Raw genomic sequence first — 22,704 nt, 5'->3', positions numbered from 1 at the left:
ATTTCTATGTCAATCACAGCTATTTTCAGACAATTTTTACAATAAAAATGTCTATCAAAACATGTCTTAGAAGAAATTTTGCAATAGAATTCCTTAATTTCTAACATTCTAGCATATTTTTGAATTTACTCAACAAAGTTTGGTGGTCCTGTCAAATAGATAATGTTTTCTTCTTTTATGTGAGTGCATGCTAATTTTGAATAATAAGATTTATTTTCTCATCTTCAAAATCACTTTTTTTTCTTTAAAGGATATTGAGATCAACACAGCAAATATATTTCAAAAGGTTTTGTGTTTTGATACAGTTTTAAAATGTAAATGTGAAGTATTGTCCCTTTCTTGTTTTCTCAGCCAGCAGTGTTCAACTTCTGAGATGTCCTTTTCTCATGCAGGTTTTCAGAATTTTCTTGCATTTGCAGGTGTCTAGCATATACTCACATTTCTCCTAGAAAATAGACACATCAGCTCCTGGAGGACAGAAGGCTGAAGAGTGTGCTGCCGGCATCTTTTCCACAGGGCTCTGCAGCAAAGCAGTGTTGTAGTTAGCTGTACTGATTGTGAAGAACATGGCTGCTGTGAGCCACTGGTGTGAAGAGAGGCTGTGATGATGTTGCTGTGTTGTAAGGTTGGCAGGTGTTTCTTTTTCCATCCCAGGCAGCCACTGGGGGTCTAGAAGGTTCAGAATTCCTGTTGGTGAGTCTCAGTGCTTGGTGCCTGGAATAAAATCCAGAGAATCTCATCTCCAGTGTTTGGCTGTTTTCTCCCACAGGAGAGGGCACAATCTTTACTTCTCACTGTGTACATTTTCACAGGCATCTTCTAATATAATAGCTGCAGAATTCCACATTGAAAGGCCTGGACCAAATGTAGATCTTCAAAGAAATCTCTGAATTGACTCTGGAAACCCTCCTTATCCATAGAGGGAGATTTAAAATGTGTGTAGAGTGAAGATCAAAGGCAATTTAAGAAAGAGATTTATTAGGTAGGAGAGACGGGAGGGGACGGAAAGGGTACTGCTACTTTGCTAGGATCTGGTGATATGACAAGTACTGAAAACAATAAAAGGTCCAGCCTTTATTGTTTTCTCCCAGGCTCCATGGAAAAGTCTAACAACCAGCTGAAGATTCTAATCTGAGGGATATTCAATGGATCTATGCATACTGAATTCTTTAGTCCATTCACTTTATTCTTCTAAATCCATTCTATCTATACAGCTTCTTTTCTGTTCTCATACTTAGCTCAGTCCCTTCTGCTGTTCTCTCTTCATTTTACCTAGTTCTTTCCATCTCCATCCTCATCTTTGTTCTTCTCAGTCAATTTCCTAAGTGCTCTGAGGGAACCAGTGTGTGTGTGTGTGTGTGTGTGTGTGTGTGTGTGTGTGTGTGTGTGTGTGTGTGTGTGTGTGTGTACACATGTGTATGTGTATATATATCTATCCAAGCAGTAATTCTTTGGCAAAGCAATGCGAGAATGTGAGTCTTGAAGTTTTCAGGGTTGCAGCAAGAGGTGATAAGGATCCATTCATAAAGCAGTAATTGTCAGTTTCCACTTACAACCCAAAAGGGGAGTGACTAAAGGGGAGTTCTCTGGTAGGGTCAACTAAAGGCTAAAATCATTAGGGAATCTAGGAATAGCCCCTGGCTGAGGAGGAATTAAAACTTAATTTGCACAAGAAAGAAGCTTGACACCAATCACCTGCCTGGCCTTGCAGGCAATCTCCTTGGGTCATCAGGAACTAACCCCCTTAACTCAGTAACTAGCAAGTGGCTAAAACATCATCCCAGGAATGTGAGCAGTAAATCTCTTAAATTCGGGTCTTGTGTAAATAACCCGAGGTGAAGGTAAGGAGTTGAGGATTTAATTGTTTAAAGGTTTATTTCATTTCAAGCCACGGCAGGGACCTAGGTTGAGCACCCTGACACAGTGGAGGCTAGAGGAGGTGCCTGCTGCTCTGCAAGCTCATTTTTTAAAGGCAAACCCACAAGGTTACATCAGTTAGGGGCACGAGTATGGTGACAATTCTGATTGGCTCAAATTTTAGAGGCTTTTCAAAATTTCTGTGTTATCTTACTTTGTAGTTTTAACCAGTTGTTTGTTAAACTTTATAGACTACCTCTGGCATTGGGGCATTCTGTGGTTAGTCAATTGCTACCAGATAGTCCTTCAAACATCTTGACTTTTTACTTTTGACCATTTCTGGCATTGGGGCATTCTGTGGTTAATCAGTTGCTACCAGATGGCTCTTCAAACATCCTGACTTTGTCCTTTGATCTATGTCAGCAGCTCTGAGAATTTTTAAACCAGGCCTGTTTCAAGCTGGGGTGAGGGGCTTGCTTGAAATGGGGGTGCTTTGGCTCTTTGGGTTCTAGTGAAAGCTGTTTACTATCTGTCCCTCTTCCAGTCTTAACATCTCCAGGAGGCAGGTGCTTGGGTTCCAGGCTCTGTGAGATGCTGTAGTGAACACGAAAGAGTCATATTTGCATAAGTAAAACTCATAAGGCCTGCAAATCAAAACATATACTGCACACATCTTGCCTGCTCTCCTAAGCAGGGCACATGAACCAACTGGGCAAGGTTAGCAGGCCTCTGAGAAAAGTGCTGGAGAAATGAATCTAGGAACACAGTGAGTATCATTAAACAGTATTTTTCCATTCTAAATGACATTTTAAGGTTCAGCAGTGTAAGTGCTGTGTAAGTGTGAGGACTCAGGCCCCATGCAAATGCCAGGTAAATATAGCAGTTGTAATCCCAACCTGTGGATGGTGGATGTAGATGATCCCTGTCATGAGCTGCCTAGCTAGACTAGCTATGGCTTCAATTTAGAGACCTGCCTCAATACATATGATGAAGGATGTCAACTCTGGACCTCTGCCTAAGGATATCAACTCTGGACCTCTGCCCATGCACTCCCTCACACATGGAAACACACATGCAGAGAACACACATTTGTGTAAAACCTGGCATTTTATTTGTGGTCCTTTTCCATCTCCTCCTTTCCCCCACCTCTGCTTTCCCTGTTTTCCTTCCTTTCTGTTCCCATTCCCTCGTCTCCCCTCCTTTCCCTTCCCCTTTCCTCTCCTTCTCTTCTACCATCTTCTTTTTTGTTATTTTGAATTTGCTATCCAGGGAGAGTCAAAGGTAAGGTAGATAATAGAAAACAGTCTTTCACAATTTGTATCTGTGTAAATATCTGTGCCATTTTGCCATAACTGTGAAAGGAACTTTAGTTTTAATTTTAATTTAATTTAATCTCATTGCTTATGTTTTATGTTAGAAAACTTTTGATGAGAATTTAAAGACTACTATGACTCTAATGACTGGTGCTCCTGCATTCTGGGGGTGATTGACAGATATTTCATCTTAAGAGTGTATCACCTGAATGTTGGAAACAAACACTTCTCTTGCCTCTATCCTACCAGAGATAATGGATGGTGCTAGTGCCAACGTAAGAAGCTGGATAATGGGCTTGTAAAGAGTTGAGTAGAGTCCTAGAACACTTAGAACTCAAAAAAGTAGTTCTTCAATTTACATATGCTATCTGTGCCTCAGTTTCCCTATCAGTAAAATGGAGATGGTGGTAATGGCACCTACTGATGATTACCAGTGGCTGAAGTGAAAAAAATGCATGCTGAGTATTAAGGTCCATGGCACTCCAAAAATGTTCCGTATCATTCCCGTGGCATCTTATTTCTCAGGTAAGAAGGAAAGAACTGCCTACAGAGTTCTGACAAAGCTTAGCCTGGAGAGATGAAAGATGAACGAGGAAAGAAACAGCCAGGTGTGGTGGCATGTGAGCATAAATGCAGAACTTGTGCGGATGAGAATATAAAAAGATCATGAAACCAAGGCCAGCTTGGGTTGCATAGTAGTAAGACTGTCTGAAGTACATTTTTAAAAGGATAATTTCTATAGTTAAATGGTTTATATTTATGTTTAGTGCTGTGGGATGTTCTGTATGGCAAATGTGTTGCTCTGATTGGTCAATAAATAAAATACTGATTGGCCAGTGGCTAGGCAGGAAGTATTGGTGGGACTAACAGAGAGGAGAAAAGAAAGAACAGAGGAAGGCAGAAAGAGACACTGCCAGCCGCCACCATGACAAGCCGAGTGTGAAGATGCCAGTAAGCCACGAGCCACGTGGCAAGGTGTAGATTTATAGAAATGGGTTAATTTAAGATATAAGAACAGTTAGCAAGAAGCCTGCCATGGCCATACAGTTTGTAAGAAATATAAGTCTCTGTGTTTAGTTGGTTGGGTCTGAGCAGCTGTGGGACTGGCAGGTGAGAAAGATTTGTCCTGACTATGGGCCAGGCAGGAAAACTCTAGCTACAGTTTATGTTTCTCCCTAAGGCAAAAATTAGAATATCTTCAAACAGAATGGAGCCACAGGCAGGGGCCTGTGGAAAGGTGCAGAGGGAGTTCTGAGCAAAGACAATATTTATATCAATCCAATGAGAAAGAGATTTCAGGATTTTCCAAGGCATTGACATAAGTGGGGAACTCTGGAACCTGTCCATTATTTGAGACTTGTATTTTAAACTTATTTTACTTGTGGTTTTACAAAAAGACTAATCATTGGTGTTCAACAGGAGAAGAAACACATCTTTAGAAAGTCCAGTCTATTTAGTTTGTATCTACTGTGTGCAAGTGCAGAATGAAAGATATTAGCAGAGTACATCAGAGGTCTGAACATCTGAGGATGATGAGAAAGGAGAGAAAAGAGGAGAGAGGGCAGAAGGGAGGAAAGGAGGGAAGGAGAAAGAAATATATGGGAATTTATTCAGAGAATCCAGATTAGAATTGCTCAGTTTGGAGATTTATAAGTCTATCTTCTCCTTGCAGTGCCTGGCAGGCTCATTGCTCAATAAATATTTGCTGTGTAAAAAGAGGAATCAGAAAACAATTATGAAATAGAGTGGGGGGAGATTTCAGGTTGTGAAGGAGGAAGAGAAATGAGAGTGCATATAAGATGTACATGGTGGGAAGAACAGGTTGTAATGCTCCATAGGGGGCAGTGTGAAGGGCAGAGCAACCTCCTTAGAGTCTGCAGAAGAATGTCAAGGAAGAAGATAGGGAAACAGCAAAAATGAAAATCAAAGATCTCTGAGAAACCTGTGGGACTCTGAAGTGTGAGACAAGAAGAGTACAGATCTGCAACATGGGAAAGAAATCATGGAATACATGGAGATGTAAGATCTTTCACTCAAACAAGAAAGGACTCCCAGCATCACACAAAAGCCACAGGAGATGCAGTGAAAAGAAAGCTCTCTATAGACTTGGCTTGACAGCCACAGTGGGAGTCCCAGGACAGAGTGAGAAGGCTCAGCAGAGCAGCAAGCAGAAGTAGTTGCCTGCTGAGTTTACTTCCTAATATCAATGAGGATTAATGGAGAAACTACTTTCTGTCTTCCTTCCTTTCATCCCACCTTTTCTCTGTCTCTCCCTCTGTTTCTCTGTCCCTATCTCTCTCTTTGGGGGGTGAGGAATAAAGCATTTATTTTAAATATATGACTTAAGAATTTGCCTGAGCATATGAGGGCATGGGAATGAACAGATTTAAGCAGCTATGAATGGGAATTCAAAGGATGATTTTTACAGGAGATTATCACTGAAAGCTTCCTCGTTTCTCACAAACTCTCAGTGAAGAAATTCAGATCTGGGTTTAAATCCCAGGAACCACAGGAGAGTCTGGTGTAAAGTATCTTTTACCTTCTACTGTAAAAACAACCGACAAGTAAAACTGTAAAAGCACAAAGCTGAATTCAGTATGATATTCTTAGTGTGGTCGCTTATGAGAACATATCTGGCATGCTTCCTAATTCCAGCATCGCCTTCCTGGTCTCTGCCAATGACTAAACCAATTTTCTCAAAGCCTGAGACACCATTGTTCTTCTTACAGGAATATACATTAGGTGTAATGCAGCCTTCCCCTTTGGTCAGTTTGCACTTTTCAGACAAAAGCTTGGATGCCATCTGGAAAGATGTTCTGTTCACTGCTAAAAGCCACTGATGCTGGCATAATGTGAAATGACATAAGCTTTTAAGACTTCAGGAGTGTGAGAGGCTGCAGATGGGGTGGTATAGAGGAGCAACAGCTGGCTGGCTGGGCCTCTAATTGAAGTTTGCAAATCTATCTCTGTGTATGTAGAACGATGTGCTGGTTATAGTAACAGATCCCCAAGTCAGTAAATGTAGTGTGGCTCTTGGGTTACTTAACCAAACATTTAACCTTTCTGAAACAGTGTCTTCATATGTAAAACCAAGAAAGTAATACCAAACTTTCTGTATTTTAGTTTTAACAAACTTGCCTTTATTGTGACAAAGTAATTAAGAAAAATCCTTTAAATGTAGGTATGAGGTCCTGGAACAAAGTTGCACTGATGGAGCCTGATTTACTGGTTAGAATTTCATTGATTATGGAGGAGTTGAAATGCTGTGAGTCCAGAAACTAATTATAAATCATCTCAGACTATCTTTTGCCTCCCTAAACTACCAGTCATCGTCTATATTTGTATTTGCTTAACATCCTTGTGAGTATAAGCACATCCTTTGGAATGTATGAACAGATACTCTAGTTTTCACCAATCCAAAATCATCATTAGCATCAATGACTTACATCAGAAATATCCCCCACAGGCCACAGAGTGTCTTTTGCTTCTCCTATGCCTTCACATATTTGCTGCTGCCATCTTCCTCAGGTATCTGGTATGGCACCAATGGGTGTGGGGAGATGTCCCCTGCCTGTAATATGTATTTATCTCATGGATATAACCTATTCTACTGGGCGTTTTTATGTGTGGATTGTTATGAAGATGATTTCTTCCTAAGCTGTACTGTCTAATTGATAATAATAATGTTAGTTTAAATAGAGTTTTAATGATTGAAAATAAATACAAGGGAGTGTCATACAGCTAGGGCCTGCCTATTCATTTCACCTAAGGGGCTGCATAGATTACAGTTTAGATTACTGATTAAGGAAAACAATTGTCTCAAGAGCCAGGCTAGCTTGAATTCTTTAAATCTTAATGTTGAGAGATGTGTTCACAGGTTTCAGAGTGCATCATAGCTGAATCAAAGCTTTGAAAATAACTTAAAGTTAGATTAAGATGTTTTTGTTAAATAACTTTGAGGTGAGAAAACCCAAGAAGATAATATAAAGTTTTAGAAAGGCACATAGTTGAATGAGGAACTCATCAAGGTCAGGGAACAAGAGCATAGCAGCCCACTTATTATTAGCTGACATACCTTTCTTTCTAGGATTGGTTGATGACCAAAGGTGATGATTAATTCTGCCTTCAATCTCCTGATTATAAAAATATATATATTGAAGGGTGAGTATGCACCCTAAAGATTTGAAGTAGAGCTGACTGATTCTTTTTCACATATAAAAGTTTAGGTTTGTGATTCCTTTAAGATTCCTTATAAGATTATCTTTAAAGATAAGTAATAAAATGACCCTTTCTTTGTAACCACAAAACGCAGCCTACCAGTAAAAGAATACCTTGCTTGCCTACACCGTTAATCTATAACAAGTTGCTTGGGCAGGAAGGTACATGGCTACTTGGGATAATTTGCTTTTCACTTATAAAGTGTAAAATATTTAATCATGTTAAGGGATATGGAAAACATGCTGGTTTTTCACTTGTATTCATTGTGATCATTTACTTGAAAAATAGAATGTAACCATATTGTAATTTTTATATTGCCTGAAAGATTTTACTGGGATATATAAGCAGTAAGGGAAAAAAATAAAGAGAATGAGAAGGAAAACATCAAGACAGACAGAAGAGACATTTCTAGATAGAGATTAAAAAATGAGAAAATAGAATACAGAATCAGAATACAGAAGAAAAATAAAGAAAACCATCAAGTGAGCGTGTGAGTGTCTTTTCCCTTAATCCCTCAGATAAAAAAGTCAGAGCATCACGCTGACTCAGTGGATTCCCTTGAGCCCTGTGCTGCTGGAGGCTGGCCCCCCATGCAGTAGAACTAAATCCCCCAACCATAATGACACTTAGCTCCAGAATAAACTCTCTCACCTTTTGAGGTAAGAGTTGTGTTTTTGTGGATAGCTGAGTTGCAGGGGTTTCTGTCCATCATCACTCACTGCCCTTTTATTTGTCCATGATGAGGCAGAATGCCATAGGCATAGTGGAGACTAAAACTGTTCTAGAAAAGGAGGAACTGAGAAGTCTAGCTTTTCAGGGAATCAAAATCAATAGCATATGTGATTTTCTTCTACCTATTTCTCTATCTCTTTTTATCTATCTATCTATCTATCTATCTATCTATCTATCTATCTATCTATCTATCATTCTATCTATCTATCTATCTATCTATCTATCTATCTATCTATCATCTATCTATCTATCTATCTATCTATCTATCTATCTATCTATCTATCTATCCACTACATACCTGTCTATTATCTATCTCTTTCTGTCATGAATTTGTCTGCCTGTCTATAATATATATGTATGTAATTTTCCTATAAGGAATTGGAGTATGAAGTCCTAAAGACTGAGAAATATAAGATCTGTTTCACAAAGAAGCCAAAGAGTTCAAACAGTAAAAATGTCTATCTGATTCCAACAACAACAACAACAAAAAAAAAAAAAGAAATAAAGAAAGAAAGAAAAAAACAGATGTTCTAACTTGAAGATATCAGGCAGAAAAAAAAATGCTTTTGTTCTGCCCCTGGTTAGTTCAGAGCTTTTATTTTAGCACCCAGGAGACCAGGCAGGAGGACTGTTATGAGTTTGAAGCCAGACTGGGCTGAATAGTGAATTCAGGATCAACAAGGATGCATAGCAAGATCATATTCTCAAAAACAGCACTACCATGATCAACAAATAAATAATTCTTTCTTATTCAACCTTTTATTCTATGCAGGCCTTCAAATGGCTGAATGGGACCCACTCACAATGGGGTACATAGTCGTCTTTATTCAATCTACCAATTGATACATTAATCTCATAAGATTTTCTTCCCAGATACAACTAGAATTTAACCAAACATCTGGGAATCCTAGGACTGACCCAGTCAGGCTGATGCATCAAATTAGCTACTAGACTAGAGAACATAGGGTTTACAATTCTGATGCTTCTGATTGTGCAGTCAGGCTCCAAAGAAGTCCTACTTGACTGTGCTCCATTTTCTATTTTTCTACAATAGGCACGGTAATCTGTGCTAACTCATCAATATCTTTCTATGATCAAGTTATATATTCATAACTTGTATGTAGAACAAATTTCTGTTTTCTTCAATATCCTAGTAAAGTGTATTATTAGATTTCAAAGTCAACTTGCCATAACCTAGAATTGCCTGAGAGAAGCATCTCAATTGAGAAATTATCTAGGTAAGGCCTACAGCCATATTTGTGGGAGACTGTTTGAATTGCTGATTTAATTGCTTACTGTGAGTAGCACCATTCCCTAGGCTTGGCTCTGAAAAACACGAGTGAAGGAAGCTCACTGAGGGGCTGGAGAGATAGCTCAGCACCTAAGAGCATGATCTTCTCTTATAGAGACCCCAGGTTTGGTTCCCAACCCCCACCCTGGGCAGTTCACACTGGGAGAGGGAGCCTATAACTACCTCTCCAAGGAATCTGATCCCTACTTCTGGCCTGTGTGGATACCTGCACATATGTGTAGGGTGATATTGTGTTCCCCAATATATTGTGCACCCTAATAACCTTATCTGATGTCAGAGAACAGAACAGACACTAGATAGACATAGAGGCCAGAAAATGGTGGCACACACACCTTTAATCCTAGCCTTCTGGAGGCAGAGATCCATCCAGATCTCTGTGAGTTCAAAGCCACACTGGAAACAGCCAGGCATGGTTACACATGCCTTTAATCCCAGGAAGTGATGGCAGAAAGCAGAAAGGTATATAAGGAATGAGGACTAGGAACTAGAAGTATTTGGCTGGTTAAGCATTCAGGCTTTTGAGCAGCAGTTCAGCTGAGAGCCATTCGGATGAGGACACAGAGGCCTGAACAGTACTGGGCATGGTTATCATATGAGATCAGCACTGTCTGGAAGGTCCTGTAGTCTCCTTAGATTTTCTTATATAAAGCAAACAACTCTTACAAAAACAAGAGAGAACCTCAAAAAGTATATGATGTATAAATTAAAAAGTACAAGCTGTGGTTCTATTTTGCAGCAGTGTATGCCATAAATATTTTACAATTGAAAACATTACTAAAAATAATCTGTTAATCATTCACAAAAATGTGATTTCAACTTATTTAGTAAGGACAGCTCTACACAACCCAGGCTCATCACTATGCTTCTCCCACAAAATTCAGTCACCCTGTCCACAATGTGCTCTTGCTATGTAGATGATGAGACATCTACTTACATGAAATAGAATTAAGTTCTCAGTACAGGGAGTTGACATAAGAGAGTTCACTATGATTCCTCCTAGACCTTTTAGTTCTGTTTTAATGTTTCATCTCTGTCAAAATGACTTCAGAATGACCATACTTTTATAATCTCACATAAAGTATTGCCAACTGTTCACAACTTTACTGGTTTCAAAGCTTTTAGTTGGTATTTCAGTCACCCAGTGAAATTTCTCTTCTATTTTTACTCCAATGTCTGAATTTCACATCCCTTGTCCCCAGTTCTTTGAAAAAGCCAAATACCAGCATTTACTCTGCACAACTCCCTTTTATTTACTGCTCTATTTTTCTGAACGCTAGGTATCTATCTAGGTCTCTTCATTCTCAAGTTTGACTTTAAAATTAATTTAAAATTTCACAGAATCTGCTGTTTCTACAAAAGTAGCAAATATATAGGCGACTTTTTTCCCCTTGAAACCCATCAGGAAATGATAAGGAAGATGGGAGTTTGTGTAATTCGTACATGCAAGGAAGGGGAAGCAAATGTGCATGTTTGCGTTAATGTGCTCTTGCCTGTGTAGATGGTGGGATCAACTGTCTCAAGCTCCTGACTTGTGTGACAACTCTGCAGTGATGAGCTGTAACCTGGACCTATGAGCTGAAATAAACCCTTAGTCCCCTAAGTTGCCTTTTTCCAGGGTGTTTTATCACAGTAACAGAAATGAAACTAGGACTTCCCTTAGGACCCTTCCTCTACTCATTGATCCTTTCTACTTGGTGTGAAGGAGTCTTTTGGTGTTTCATACTCTTGCCAGAGTTTGATATTGTTAGTGTTTAAAGACATACTTAGAAAATATTTAGTAGGTACAGATCTACTAAAGGTATGTCATTTTGGTTTTAATTTCCATTTTTCTAAGGGAAATTGGTGCTGATCATTCTCTTCTATCTTTACTTTCTATTACCAAATCTTATACGATAGAGTCTCTGTTTCTGCCCTTTGCCCCCTTTTTTAGTTTGAGTTTTTGTTGATTTTTAAGTTATGCATGTTCTTTATATAGTCTAGATACACAACTTTATCATATACACGAATTGTAAATATTCTCCCCAGTCTGTGATTTGACCTTTCACTTTCTTAACATTGTCTTTTGCAGAAGAAAAGTTAAGAATTTCTATAGGACAGTTGATGAATGTTTTTATTTGTTAATCATCCTAGTTAATGAACATTTTACTTTTGTTGACCATACTTTTGGTGCTATGTTGAAAATTCATAGCTGACCCTAAGGCCACACAGGATTTTCTCTTTTACTTTTCTTTTTTTTTTTTTTTTTTTTTTTTTTTTTGATTTTTCGAGACAGGGTTTCTCTGCATAGCTTTGCGCCTTTCCTGGAGCTCACTTGGTAGCCCAGGCTGGCCTCGAACTCACAGAGATCCGCCTGGCTCTGCCTCCCGAGTGCTGGGATTAAAGGCGTGCGCCACCACCGCCCGGCATCTTTTACTTTTCAATAAGTTGTATAGTTTCAGTTTTATATTTAGACCCATGGTTCAGTTTGAATAAATTTTCTACCCCCTCCTTTTTTTAACCCAGATGGGCTTTAAGCTTACCATGCAGCTGAAAATGACCTTAAACTGCTGATCTTCCTACCTAATCACTGAAGTACTAGGTTATAGGTATGTGTCCCTACATTTACCTTGACATTTGCAGAAATTATAAAGTATGTGTCAAATTTTATTTATTGGTTTGCTTACATTTGTCCATCCTAGTCAATTTATGAACTTCAATGCTTTATCAAAATCTATTAACTGTTTGACTTTATTTTTGCACTCCTTATTTTGATTCACTTATTGATATGTATGATCTTCTATGACTACCACACTGTTTTGTTTAACCTAACTTTTTAGTGAGTCTTGAGCTTTGGCACTGCAACTTTTTTCAATCTGTTTTTCAGCATTATTTTGGTCTAGAAATCATCAGCCTTGTTGGTAATAGAATCAGCTTGTTGCCACCTACAAATTTTTCCTAGATGGTTTATTGAAATTGTGTTAAATATGAAAAAAATACAGAAATTATCTCAATTTTTTTGGGTCAAGTCACTGAATTCAGAGACAAGGAGTAGGTTTCAGAAATAGTGTGTCACCATATGGAGCTAATGGCCCTCGTGGGGAATCTAGAGAAAATATATTTAACAGAAAGTTGGGAATGTGGCACTGTGTACTTCATTGTTCCCTCTTGACCTTACACTGAGGGCTGATCAATAAGTTAAGAACAGAATGTTTTTGTCTTAGGAATGTATTTAGAGTGATGTAGAGACTTGCTAGTACATTATGATGAGGCATTTCTCCTACCAATTGTGTGGTAGTATTTCATATATAGCCAGTTAAGATCATTGTTTCTCCTCATTCTATGCCAATCCTCCTATATTCTTGGGGATGGTCTTTTCAAGCCTAATATGAGTGGCCTCCTCCCTGTCCCAGAGTATGGGAGACAAGGATGGGAGGCCTTTCTCCTGCCTGAACACAGATTAGCCCATTCGTAGGAATCATACCCCATTTTTACCTCAGTTACCCTGATTGCTTACCTCTTCACTTTACCATTACAAAACATTTTATTCAAATCAGTCTTCTTAATGGAATGAAGTGATTTCATCAAGATGCAGATTAAATCCTATTATAGTGTCCCTTTCCTCTTGGACAAAGTCAGACTTCCTCAGTGTTCCCTGTCAAGCTGTGTGAGTCCTCCTGCTATTACCTCCAACCTAAACTTCCTCTAATGACATCCTGGGATCTGGTGACATAATTTTCTTTTTCTCTGACTTCTCAGGATTGTAGAAAGTGTGACTCCTGAGGGTTCTCATGGTATTTGTGTTTGCCCTACTAGAGTGTATTTCTAAATTGTAGTTTTATATTTTATTATTTGCTTGTATCCTTTTCAACACTATGTTCCCTATACATAAGAGCAGGTTCATAGTCTGTGATATATACTTAGGAACAATCATAATACTATAAAGATGAATATTTTTGCTTTAAAAATGAGTAACTGTATGAATGAATTAATATGTCACTGGTTTTGTTTTCAGAACACTATATAAGCACTATTTATAGAGATTTTTACTGCAATCCAGATCTTTGGATTTTTTTCAGGTTGTTGCCAATTCAGTCATCTAGAAGCCATATACATAGAGAAATTGTAAGTTCAACAACATCTCATTAGAACAAAGCAAGATTTTCAAGACTTCTATTTTTCATGACACAAAAAGAGCAATAATGTGTGGGTGGCTTATCTGGCCATTCACATAATGAATATGATTCCTTCTTGTCAAAATGACCTTGTAAGTATATGTGCAGTGATATTGTAACCATAGCAGCAACTGAAGAAAGACAGAAGGACCAGAACTCATAAAGAGTAGATTAGACATAAATTGGAAGCAGGCATGTATGGCATCCATCTGAAAAGATTAGCAGAAATATTAAATAAGTGAAAAGTGCAATCTGGTAAATTACTTGTCAGGGTACAGAGACCACTGCAGCAGGAGTTGTCTTACAATTCTTATGATAGTGCTACGTAAAACAAATTGGGAAACAACATAAGCAATGGATCCTTGTATTTACTTAGAAATGGTCTCAGTAGAGTGAATCTTTATAGTCACTTTAGATATCAAGGGCTAAAGTTGCAAGCATAAGATGGTCCGAGACAATCTGTACTCATATGTGTCATCAGACAGACATGGATGACACCTTGAAAATATCCAACACATAACTGCAAACTTTCTATCTTACTTAGAGTATGGAAGAGAGTTCAATTTGATGTGGCTAAACAATAGTTTTGAATCTCATCTACATCATATATTCCATGTGAACTTTGTTGAAGCAATTGCATAATAATTCCTGATGTCTTTGTTTATAACATAGGGCAAAGATGATATACTTTGATGTTCTTCTGAGACAATATTTAGAAGAAAACACTGAGCAAGTTCTGATCTCTCCAGAGTCACACCAGCATTACAGCACTTCCTTCTCTAGTTATGAAACAGAAATACATGTTCCTCTGAGTATGTGCATAGAATAGAAAAGAAGGAAGGATAGCACATCTTAGATAATTAGTCCAATGCCTAATTCCAGTTAACCTCTCATTTATAATCTTTCTGTTTCCTAGTCTTTCATGTGCACTGAAGACATGAACCACACATAATCGCATAATTTCCTAAGGAATGTTCACCATAGTATAATGATGGTTTAAATAAATTCTTTAAAATTCAGCCAAGTTTTGACTTAGATATAAAGTGTCTCATGAAAAAATAATATTTTGAAGATTGGGTTCCTGATAAGTGGCATTCAGTGTTATGTTTTGTGGGAATGATTACATAATTAAAGCTCTGACTTCGTACTTAGACAAATCCTATGGATGTATCATAATCTAAAGAAGTTGATGGAATGGCCGGGTGGTCGTGGTGCACGCCTTTAATCCCAGCACTCGGGAGGCAGAGGCAGGAAGATCTCTGTGAGTTTGAAGCTAGCCTGGGCTACCAAGTGAGTTCCAGGAAAGGCGCAAAGCTACACAAGAGAAACCCTGTCTCAAAAAACCAAAAAAAAAAAAAAAAAAGAAGAAGAAGAAGAAGTTGATGGAAATATTAGAAAGCAGGTTCTGGTTGCCAACAATCAGTCACGGGAGCATGGCCCAGCCTATTTATCTTTCCCCTCCCATTGGTCTCTGTGCCTGTCTTTCTCTGCTTACATGAGTTGATTTCCACTGTTCCACAACATCACCCCAGGCCACATCAATGGAGCCATCTCACCACAGACTGACTCCTCTAAAATAATGAGCTAAATAATGCTACCTGCCCCCCTTTAATTTGTTTCTGTTAGGTGTATGTCCCAGCAACAAAATTCTGACTGACACACTCATGATTCTATTGGTACTATTAGATCCTTTTAAGCTTAATGGTCTGTATAAAATGTGTCATATAAAAAATATGGAAGGTTTGTTGAGTTATTAACACTTGAGTATGCATCAGTTTCTGAGGATTGTTTTTAATAGGGAAATAACAGAGGTAGCTGCTAGAGAAGGAAGGAGTTGCCTTGAATGTGACTAGCATATTTATGGCCAACTGATGCTGAGAATCCAGGCTGGTTTCACGTAAAGGAGCATTCGAAACTGCTATAGACACCACTGTTCATGGCTGTTATTTGTACCTCATTTCCATAAAATATATGGAAAACTGGCATATAATTTTTGGATCATCAAGTTGTGCTATTTATTCCCACATAAAATAGGATATAGCTGCAAATTTCCACTATGTTCCAACAGAAACTGTAATGCTGGTGTGGTTGGCGTTGTGTTTTCAGGATGATTATCAACAAAATGACAGATTATACTTCTGTTTGGTTCATTTCTCCAAGTAAGTAAACATTCACATATTGCTATCCATATTTTATCATATTATTTAGAGGGAATCACTTGTGGTAAGAGTTCAGTTTTGAGTGGAAGTGTTCACAAAGAAGCTTATTGCTCATTCCTGCCATTCATATATAGTGGCATCAGAATTACTGGTCCTGTAGAAAATAGAATGTGTTTTATATGGATTGCCAATTTTCTTATTATAATACATTTAATATCTGCACAATAAATTTAATGTATACTCTGAGCATTTTTAAAGTGCTTGTTAGTGTTTCAAATCAAGTTATCATGCCATTGATCATAGAATTATTTATAGCTTCCCTATTACCTGCTATTGTATTTGCTGTCTTTTTTGTTTTCATCCAGAACTTAGTAAGATAAGAAATAATCAAATTACCCGGAGAAGCACACCATCTTTTCTGAGCTACAGATTTCTGGTATCCTGGGGAAATGACATTCTCAGCACACAGGTCAAGTGGACTTGTTAGGTGCTTGCAGAATGTCCCTTGGTTTCTGGAAAACCTGGATAGTTGTCATAAAGATATTACATTTTTCAGAAATTAAATCAAGATTCAGAACGGTTATCAGACTTTATCATTTATTCATTATTAATCAACATTTATGAAGAATCTACAATGTGTATCTTGGCAGATAATGAGACAGATGAGACTTCAACACTGTTCAAATTCATGTCATTATGTCATTTACTGGTCAAATATCATTCACTCCTTTTGAATTTCTTTTATGAATTATTTATCCATTTATTATAGAATGTGAGGTTTATACATGCCATTTCTCTTATTGTAAAAAATATGTTCCTTGAAGGGAAATTTTTTTCTTTCATATTTCTCTCTTTTCTTGTCTCTATCTACTAGGGTGTCTTTTTAAAATCACAGACAAGTTGGTAAATACTTATTTTGCTAAACTCTTCCTTTTTGAGTATCAGAAGTATCCCCTACAGTGTGTAGAACGATTTTTTCCACTTCCAAGTATCCCGATTTTCCCTTGTCCTTCCTTCTGATAAAATACTCCTCTCATGTCTCATCAGAGCTAGTTCAATAGTTTATTTTCATTTATGATTCAGCTCTTTCTCCTCTGCTTAATCTTTGCTGGCAGAACCACTCTGAGGCCCTTTCATAATGTGCCTCATTGCCATTTTTGCCTCATTAGTTATCTCATTTCCATCATCTCACTTTCCAACCTCACCAAATTGCTTTCTCCTTGAATGTACCATGTTTTAGTACTATGTTTGTTTGTCTCTTTGTGTTTGTTTATGTGTGTATTATCTCTTGTTAACTCTTTCTAGAAAAACCTTCCTCCCCACACACATTTTTTTTTCTGTCCTGGAGAACCTACTGTGTCTCCAAGCCCATGTCAAGCATCATTCCTTTATAGAGGCTTTCTCTGGTCCCAACACTGATATTACTCTACAAAACCTATCATTCCCTTTTTCTATATTCACAGTGCTATAACATAGCACTCCACTTTACATGGCTCAAGCAGTGGAAACTCATTTTTCATGCTCTGCAGACTGGAAGCCTAAGGGTCTGGTGTGGTTCCTTCATAACAGGTCATACACTTCACTGTATGACTTCATTTAATGTTAGCTACTTCCTAAACTCTGACACCAAATATGATCATCTAGGTAGGTGTGGAGAGGTGACTTAGCTAGTGAGAGTGCACAATACTAAGTGCAGAAGTGACTCATACCACCTATAACTCCAGCTCCAGGGAGTCCAGTGGCTTCAAACACTTCAAGAGAGGAACAAAGCAGCCATGGGCTCAGACAAAGTGAAAAAGTGACTTGGTGAAGGTCAAATGGGTAGGACAAGAAAATATCAAGTGAGAATCTGGAAAGAGCAGAGGTATTTATATAAAAACATCAAGATTGGAGGATACAGCTGGACAAATGGAGATGGAAAATCATCTGGGAGTCTTCAAAGATAAGGAGCCTCAGAGAAACATAATCACATAATGGAAATCCAGGGAGACATGCTACTTGTCAGAAAATCTCAAATTATGTAAGGAGATAGCTAATATGATACTTAAATACAGCCTCTTTCTGAAGAAGTGTATCAGAATACCTGGCAGTAATTCATCGTAGAATTCAATCGTACACCAGTGAGTTAGAAAGCTCCTATGGCTCACAGTAGTAAAACAAAAAGAAAAAGAAAAAAAAGAGAGGGATTTAACAGTTAAAGTTATCATGAATTAAAACAGCCAATTATAATCCCAGGTGACAACACAGAAAAGAAATTATTATTTACTTCGCATCTCAATCAGTAAGCCCATGACTTTTGCTTCTAATCAGGAACAGCCAGCCCACTGTTCCAGTAGGCATTCAAGTTTTCAATTTTTACACTCTTAAAGTTCAGACAAAGAAGCCCAGATTACAACTCTTCCCTAAATTTCAAGGCCCACCTTCACTGCATAACTGTTGCCTTGTGTAGCTCATTAGAAATCAAATCGTTTCACAACGAGTAAGAGAGACTGGTTTCCAAATTTTAAATATACTCTATTTCTTCAACTTTGACTGGGCCCTGTTAGTGTTTGAGAAGCAGAATTTTAATAACTTTATTTTCTCTTCCAAATCAGAAAGGTGTTATCGGGCTAATTATTGGTGCTTAGAAATAACGATGCTTCCTACATAGAGAGCTTGCGCTGGTGCAGCAGGGACTCCTGGAGGTGATGGGAAACCACATAGGTGAAATTTTTTGAGTCTTGGGAAATGGTCATGAGTCAAGTAGGATGAGGGGTAGACAAGTTCATCAGTACTTATTCACTATTTTTTCTGCTTATTTAAATAAGTAAGTCCATAGACATTTTCAAGCTAGGTTATGAAGCATATGAGGAGGGAGACTTTTATTTTCTTGCATATTAGCCCAAGAGTCAAGTTACTGGATAAAATACTGTTACTGCCAAATACTACATTTAAAGCAGTTTCAGGAGAGCAGGCAAGGCTCTTACAGGGATCTTTGGAAAGTAGAGAATACTACCCAGAGATAATAGCACTTGAAAAGCACATCATGAGGTACAGAAAGTTCAGGAGAAGTGGAAAGGGAACTAAAGAAGTTAAGGACAAAAAGAACAAAATCATGGTATGTGGTCGAAGAGCCTATGGTGAATAGGGCCGTATGCTTGGAGCTCAGGGTGTGAGTGAAGGTTGCCTAATTGCCTAGCTTCTTCCAAGTGTTGGTTCTTTTTTCCTCTTAAAAGAAAGTAGGAAAGTCAGAATTTGAGTAACTTGGTGATGGGGCAGGGTCCTAGAGTTTGACCCAATATGACAGGATCCAGTTAGCTCTCTTTATAAGTTGAATTCTATGGTTTTGGGATATTTGTTGTTAATATCTCTCAAAAAATTACTGCGAGATCTTTGCTTGTTTAAAGAAACTTACAGATAGAGATGATTGGATCTTGACTTGCATTGTGTAGGAAACACCAATATCTGGAGCCCCTACATTTTATACAGATGCAAACAAACAAGAAAAGGCAGGTTATAAGTCAGAAAATTTAAGTAAGTGGTTCAAAGTCCTTATAATTTGGTTCAAAAATCAGAATTATATGTCAATCTGTTGGTATTAATGGATTTTTTCGGAACCTCTCAACATAGTTACTGACTCTCAGTATGCTGAAAGAGTGATCTTACATATTGAGACTGCAGAATTTATCCCTTATGAGTCAGAATTAACTTTGTTATGTATTCAGTTATAAGATATAATCAGGAATAAGAAGCATTCCTTAGATATCTGATCACATCTGATCTCATAAGGGATCTTCCAGGCCCTCTAGCCCAAGGTAATGATGAGACTGATAAAGTATTGATAGTAAATGTGCTGGAGGCCTCAGAATTTCATAAAAAAAATCATGTCAATGGTAAGGGTTTAAAAAATAATTTTTCCATAACCCGGCAATAAGTCAAGGGAATGTCCTACGTGTTCTTTTTATAATCAGACTCCATTACCAGCAGGATGTAACCCAAAGGATACTCAGAGGAATGAAATCTGGCAGATGCAGGTGTTTCACTTTGCAGATTTTAGATAATTGAAATATGTATACCATACCATTGATACCTATTCAAGATTTCAGTGGGCAACTGCTATGAATTCTGAAAAGGCTGTTTCTGTAATCACACATTTGCTAGAAGTTATGGCTATCATGGGTCTACCTGCACAAATTAAAATGGACAATGCTTCAGCATATGTCTCCAGTAAAATGAAACAATTTCTTGCTTATTACAATACAAAACATATTACAGGTATAGCGCATAATCTTACAGTCTAAGCAGTCATAGAAAGATCAAATTGAACTCTAAAGGATATGCTAAATAAACAGAAAAGGGTAACATAACCCTAGAAATAGATTACATACTGTTCTATTAACTTTAATTTTTCCCAATGCTATGGAGAGACATTGGATAGCAGAAAAAACTACAGAGTTTAAATCAGCCTGTATACTTTAAAGAAATACTGACCTCAGAGTGGAAACCAGGTTATGTATTCTATTGGGGATGAGATTTTGCTTTTGTTTCTACAGGAGAAGATACGCTATGGATACCATCAAAATTGATAAAGATTTGATTTGAACAAGAGAGACCTCTTAATTAGAAGAGGTGATAGTTTGTCAACCAGCATGACCATTCAATTTAAACTAACTTATACCACTAACAGATATTTTTTATTTAATCAGATATAACTTGCCAAAAGGGAATATCTCCAAAGTTAGGGTTGGCGGTGGGTTTTTGTTTTTGTCTTTCAGGGGAATGAAGGCTAAGGAATCTGAAGAACAATGGACAAATGAGACATCTGAAGAAAAAGGACAAATCATCCAGAAAAAAATGTCCCAAGATAAAGAGTAAAATGGCCTATTGTTATATCACATTTTATAATTCTTCCTAAGTGTTTCTTTCTGCTGTTCTCTACAGACACTTAACACAAATGGTCTTTATGTAGTCCCAGTTCAATTAAAAATTAAAGCTGGCTTTGGAGTTGGAGCATGGCTCTCTCTTTCTCCAAACCAAAGTATGCTTGTTAAAAGAAAATGCAAAATCTCTGTATCATGTCAGAAGAGCTACCTGATATAGGACAGGAGAAAAACCAAAATTAAGGGACTATTCTATTGACACTAATCTCATAATTCTTTGGTTCTATTTTGACTCTTTTTTTTCCATCATAGGCAATTTATTTTGTTCTATTCATTCACAGTTAATACAGAAAATACTTGGAAACATTTCCATATAATGTTTGACACAGAAATCATCAAATAGAAATATACAATGTTGACAGGAGGCAGTACATTTATAATTTATAACCCCAAATGTATTTATAAATTAGAAATGGAAAGATCTACAAATGAAATTATGAAGGTTCACCAAAGTCATTTAATCTGTCAGTTTCTCATTCATTTTTATGTCTTAATAATATTCTATTGTATGAATAAGCCACATTTTATTTCTCTCCAGTATTTGATAGCTATTTGAGTTGTTTTAACTTTTTTACTATTAGCAACACACTGCTGTAAACCTTCATGTACATGTTTCATAGGTGCACATTTTCAATAGTTTGAGGTTATCTTCCTAAGGGTAGAATTGTTGAGTAACAGAGTAACAATGTTTTGCATTTTGACCAACCACCAAACTGTTTTGCCAAAGTGGCACACCATTTTACAATCTCACCAAATCCTTGTTTTTAAGGCTCTGATTTTTGTACAAAAGCATTCAATCATTCTGTCATACCAAACCAGGAAAAGTAAGCTATAGTTCAGGGCTGTTCTATTCCATTTACCATGCAAAGCCAATCTTGGCTTTTGCAACGCTCAGCCCTTTTGAGTATTCTTGCAGTGTTCACCTTTTCCTCCACCACTTTTTTTTCTGGTTTATTTCTATCTATTACAAATGTATAAAAAATCCTCCATCAACGCTGCTGATAGCAGCAGAACCTTGAGAAACATACCTTTGGTTTGCCTCAGAAAAGGAACACATATTGTACTGTAAAGTTTATAAAATTGGCGCAAAACATTGTAATAATGTTACAATACCAGTTTTAAGAGTTCAGTAACTAATGGGGAGCCGATGGGATACATGCAGAACTGTGAAAGCGATCTCACTTAGCCAGCTGTACACGTAGACTGTAAATCTACATTCAGATCATTTCTGAACTAAGACTATCATCTCAGTTTATCTGTTGAGGTCAAACAGGAAACCCTAGAATATACCTTGATTTTTGCAAAAAAACAAAATAGGGGGAGGGGTTTCTTCAGCATTTCAGTCCACGAGTAACAGTATCCTAAGAGGCAAAGTGTTCTCTCACTGTCAACATAGAATGAACTGCTGCTGGAGGTCAACTTGGGCTTTAATTTGCATTAGCACTTACATGCATAGTAGTCCAAGTTGTTGACCTCATGACTTTAAAAAGTAACTCTAAAAAAGTAAAATGGCCCTTCTTGGAAGACTAAAGAAAGACATACAGCCACAGTTGTAAAAAGTCTCATCAAAACAATATACCCTTTTATGAATTATGCCTCAATTAAAAAAAAAAGTAGCCCCAAATAAGAAGCAGCTCTGAAAAAGAAAATATAACTTAAGATATTTGAAAAAAACAAGGTGAATACAGGTTCAAAAATAATTAAGATACATTTTCCTAAGGCTACCTAGAATTAGGCTTTAAAGAATTCTACCATTTCAAGTTTACCACTAGTTACTAGATACCTATTTACAAACAAGATGTTCACCTTTTTTGTTCCTTTATCAAGAGAAAAATCTACCTTCAGACTATGAGGGTGGTGATGGGGAGGGACTAGAAAACAAGATTCAAACAATCCCATGCAAATATCACATTTTTCAAATGGAAGAACTCCAAACTGCACTAGAAGTTCCAATCACTAAGACACTTTCCATTGAAATGATTTAAGTACAACTACATGGCACCAAGGTTTAGGCCTAATATAGTCCTGACAACCAAGTCCTTG

The 22,704-nt window shown here is 37.5% G+C and overlaps 1 long non-coding RNA gene across 1 annotated transcript; it reads left to right on the top strand.

Annotated features, from left to right (window-relative positions):
* The first annotated feature begins 2,374 nt into the window (after positions 1-2,374).
* Positions 2,375-22,607, top strand: LOC121831056 (uncharacterized). Its single transcript, XR_006074453.2, has 5 exons — positions 2,375-2,623; positions 3,550-3,695; positions 13,488-13,675; positions 15,652-15,742; positions 20,497-22,607. It is a non-coding gene; the product is annotated as an uncharacterized LOC121831056 (long non-coding RNA).
* The last annotated feature ends 97 nt before the right edge of the window (positions 22,608-22,704 follow it).

This window comes from Peromyscus maniculatus, chromosome 7 (genome assembly GCF_049852395.1).
Source record: "Peromyscus maniculatus bairdii isolate BWxNUB_F1_BW_parent chromosome 7, HU_Pman_BW_mat_3.1, whole genome shotgun sequence".
In the NCBI taxonomy this organism is placed as follows: Eukaryota; Metazoa; Chordata; class Mammalia; order Rodentia; family Cricetidae; genus Peromyscus; species Peromyscus maniculatus.
This window is presented reverse-complemented; position numbering and strand designations above follow the sequence as displayed.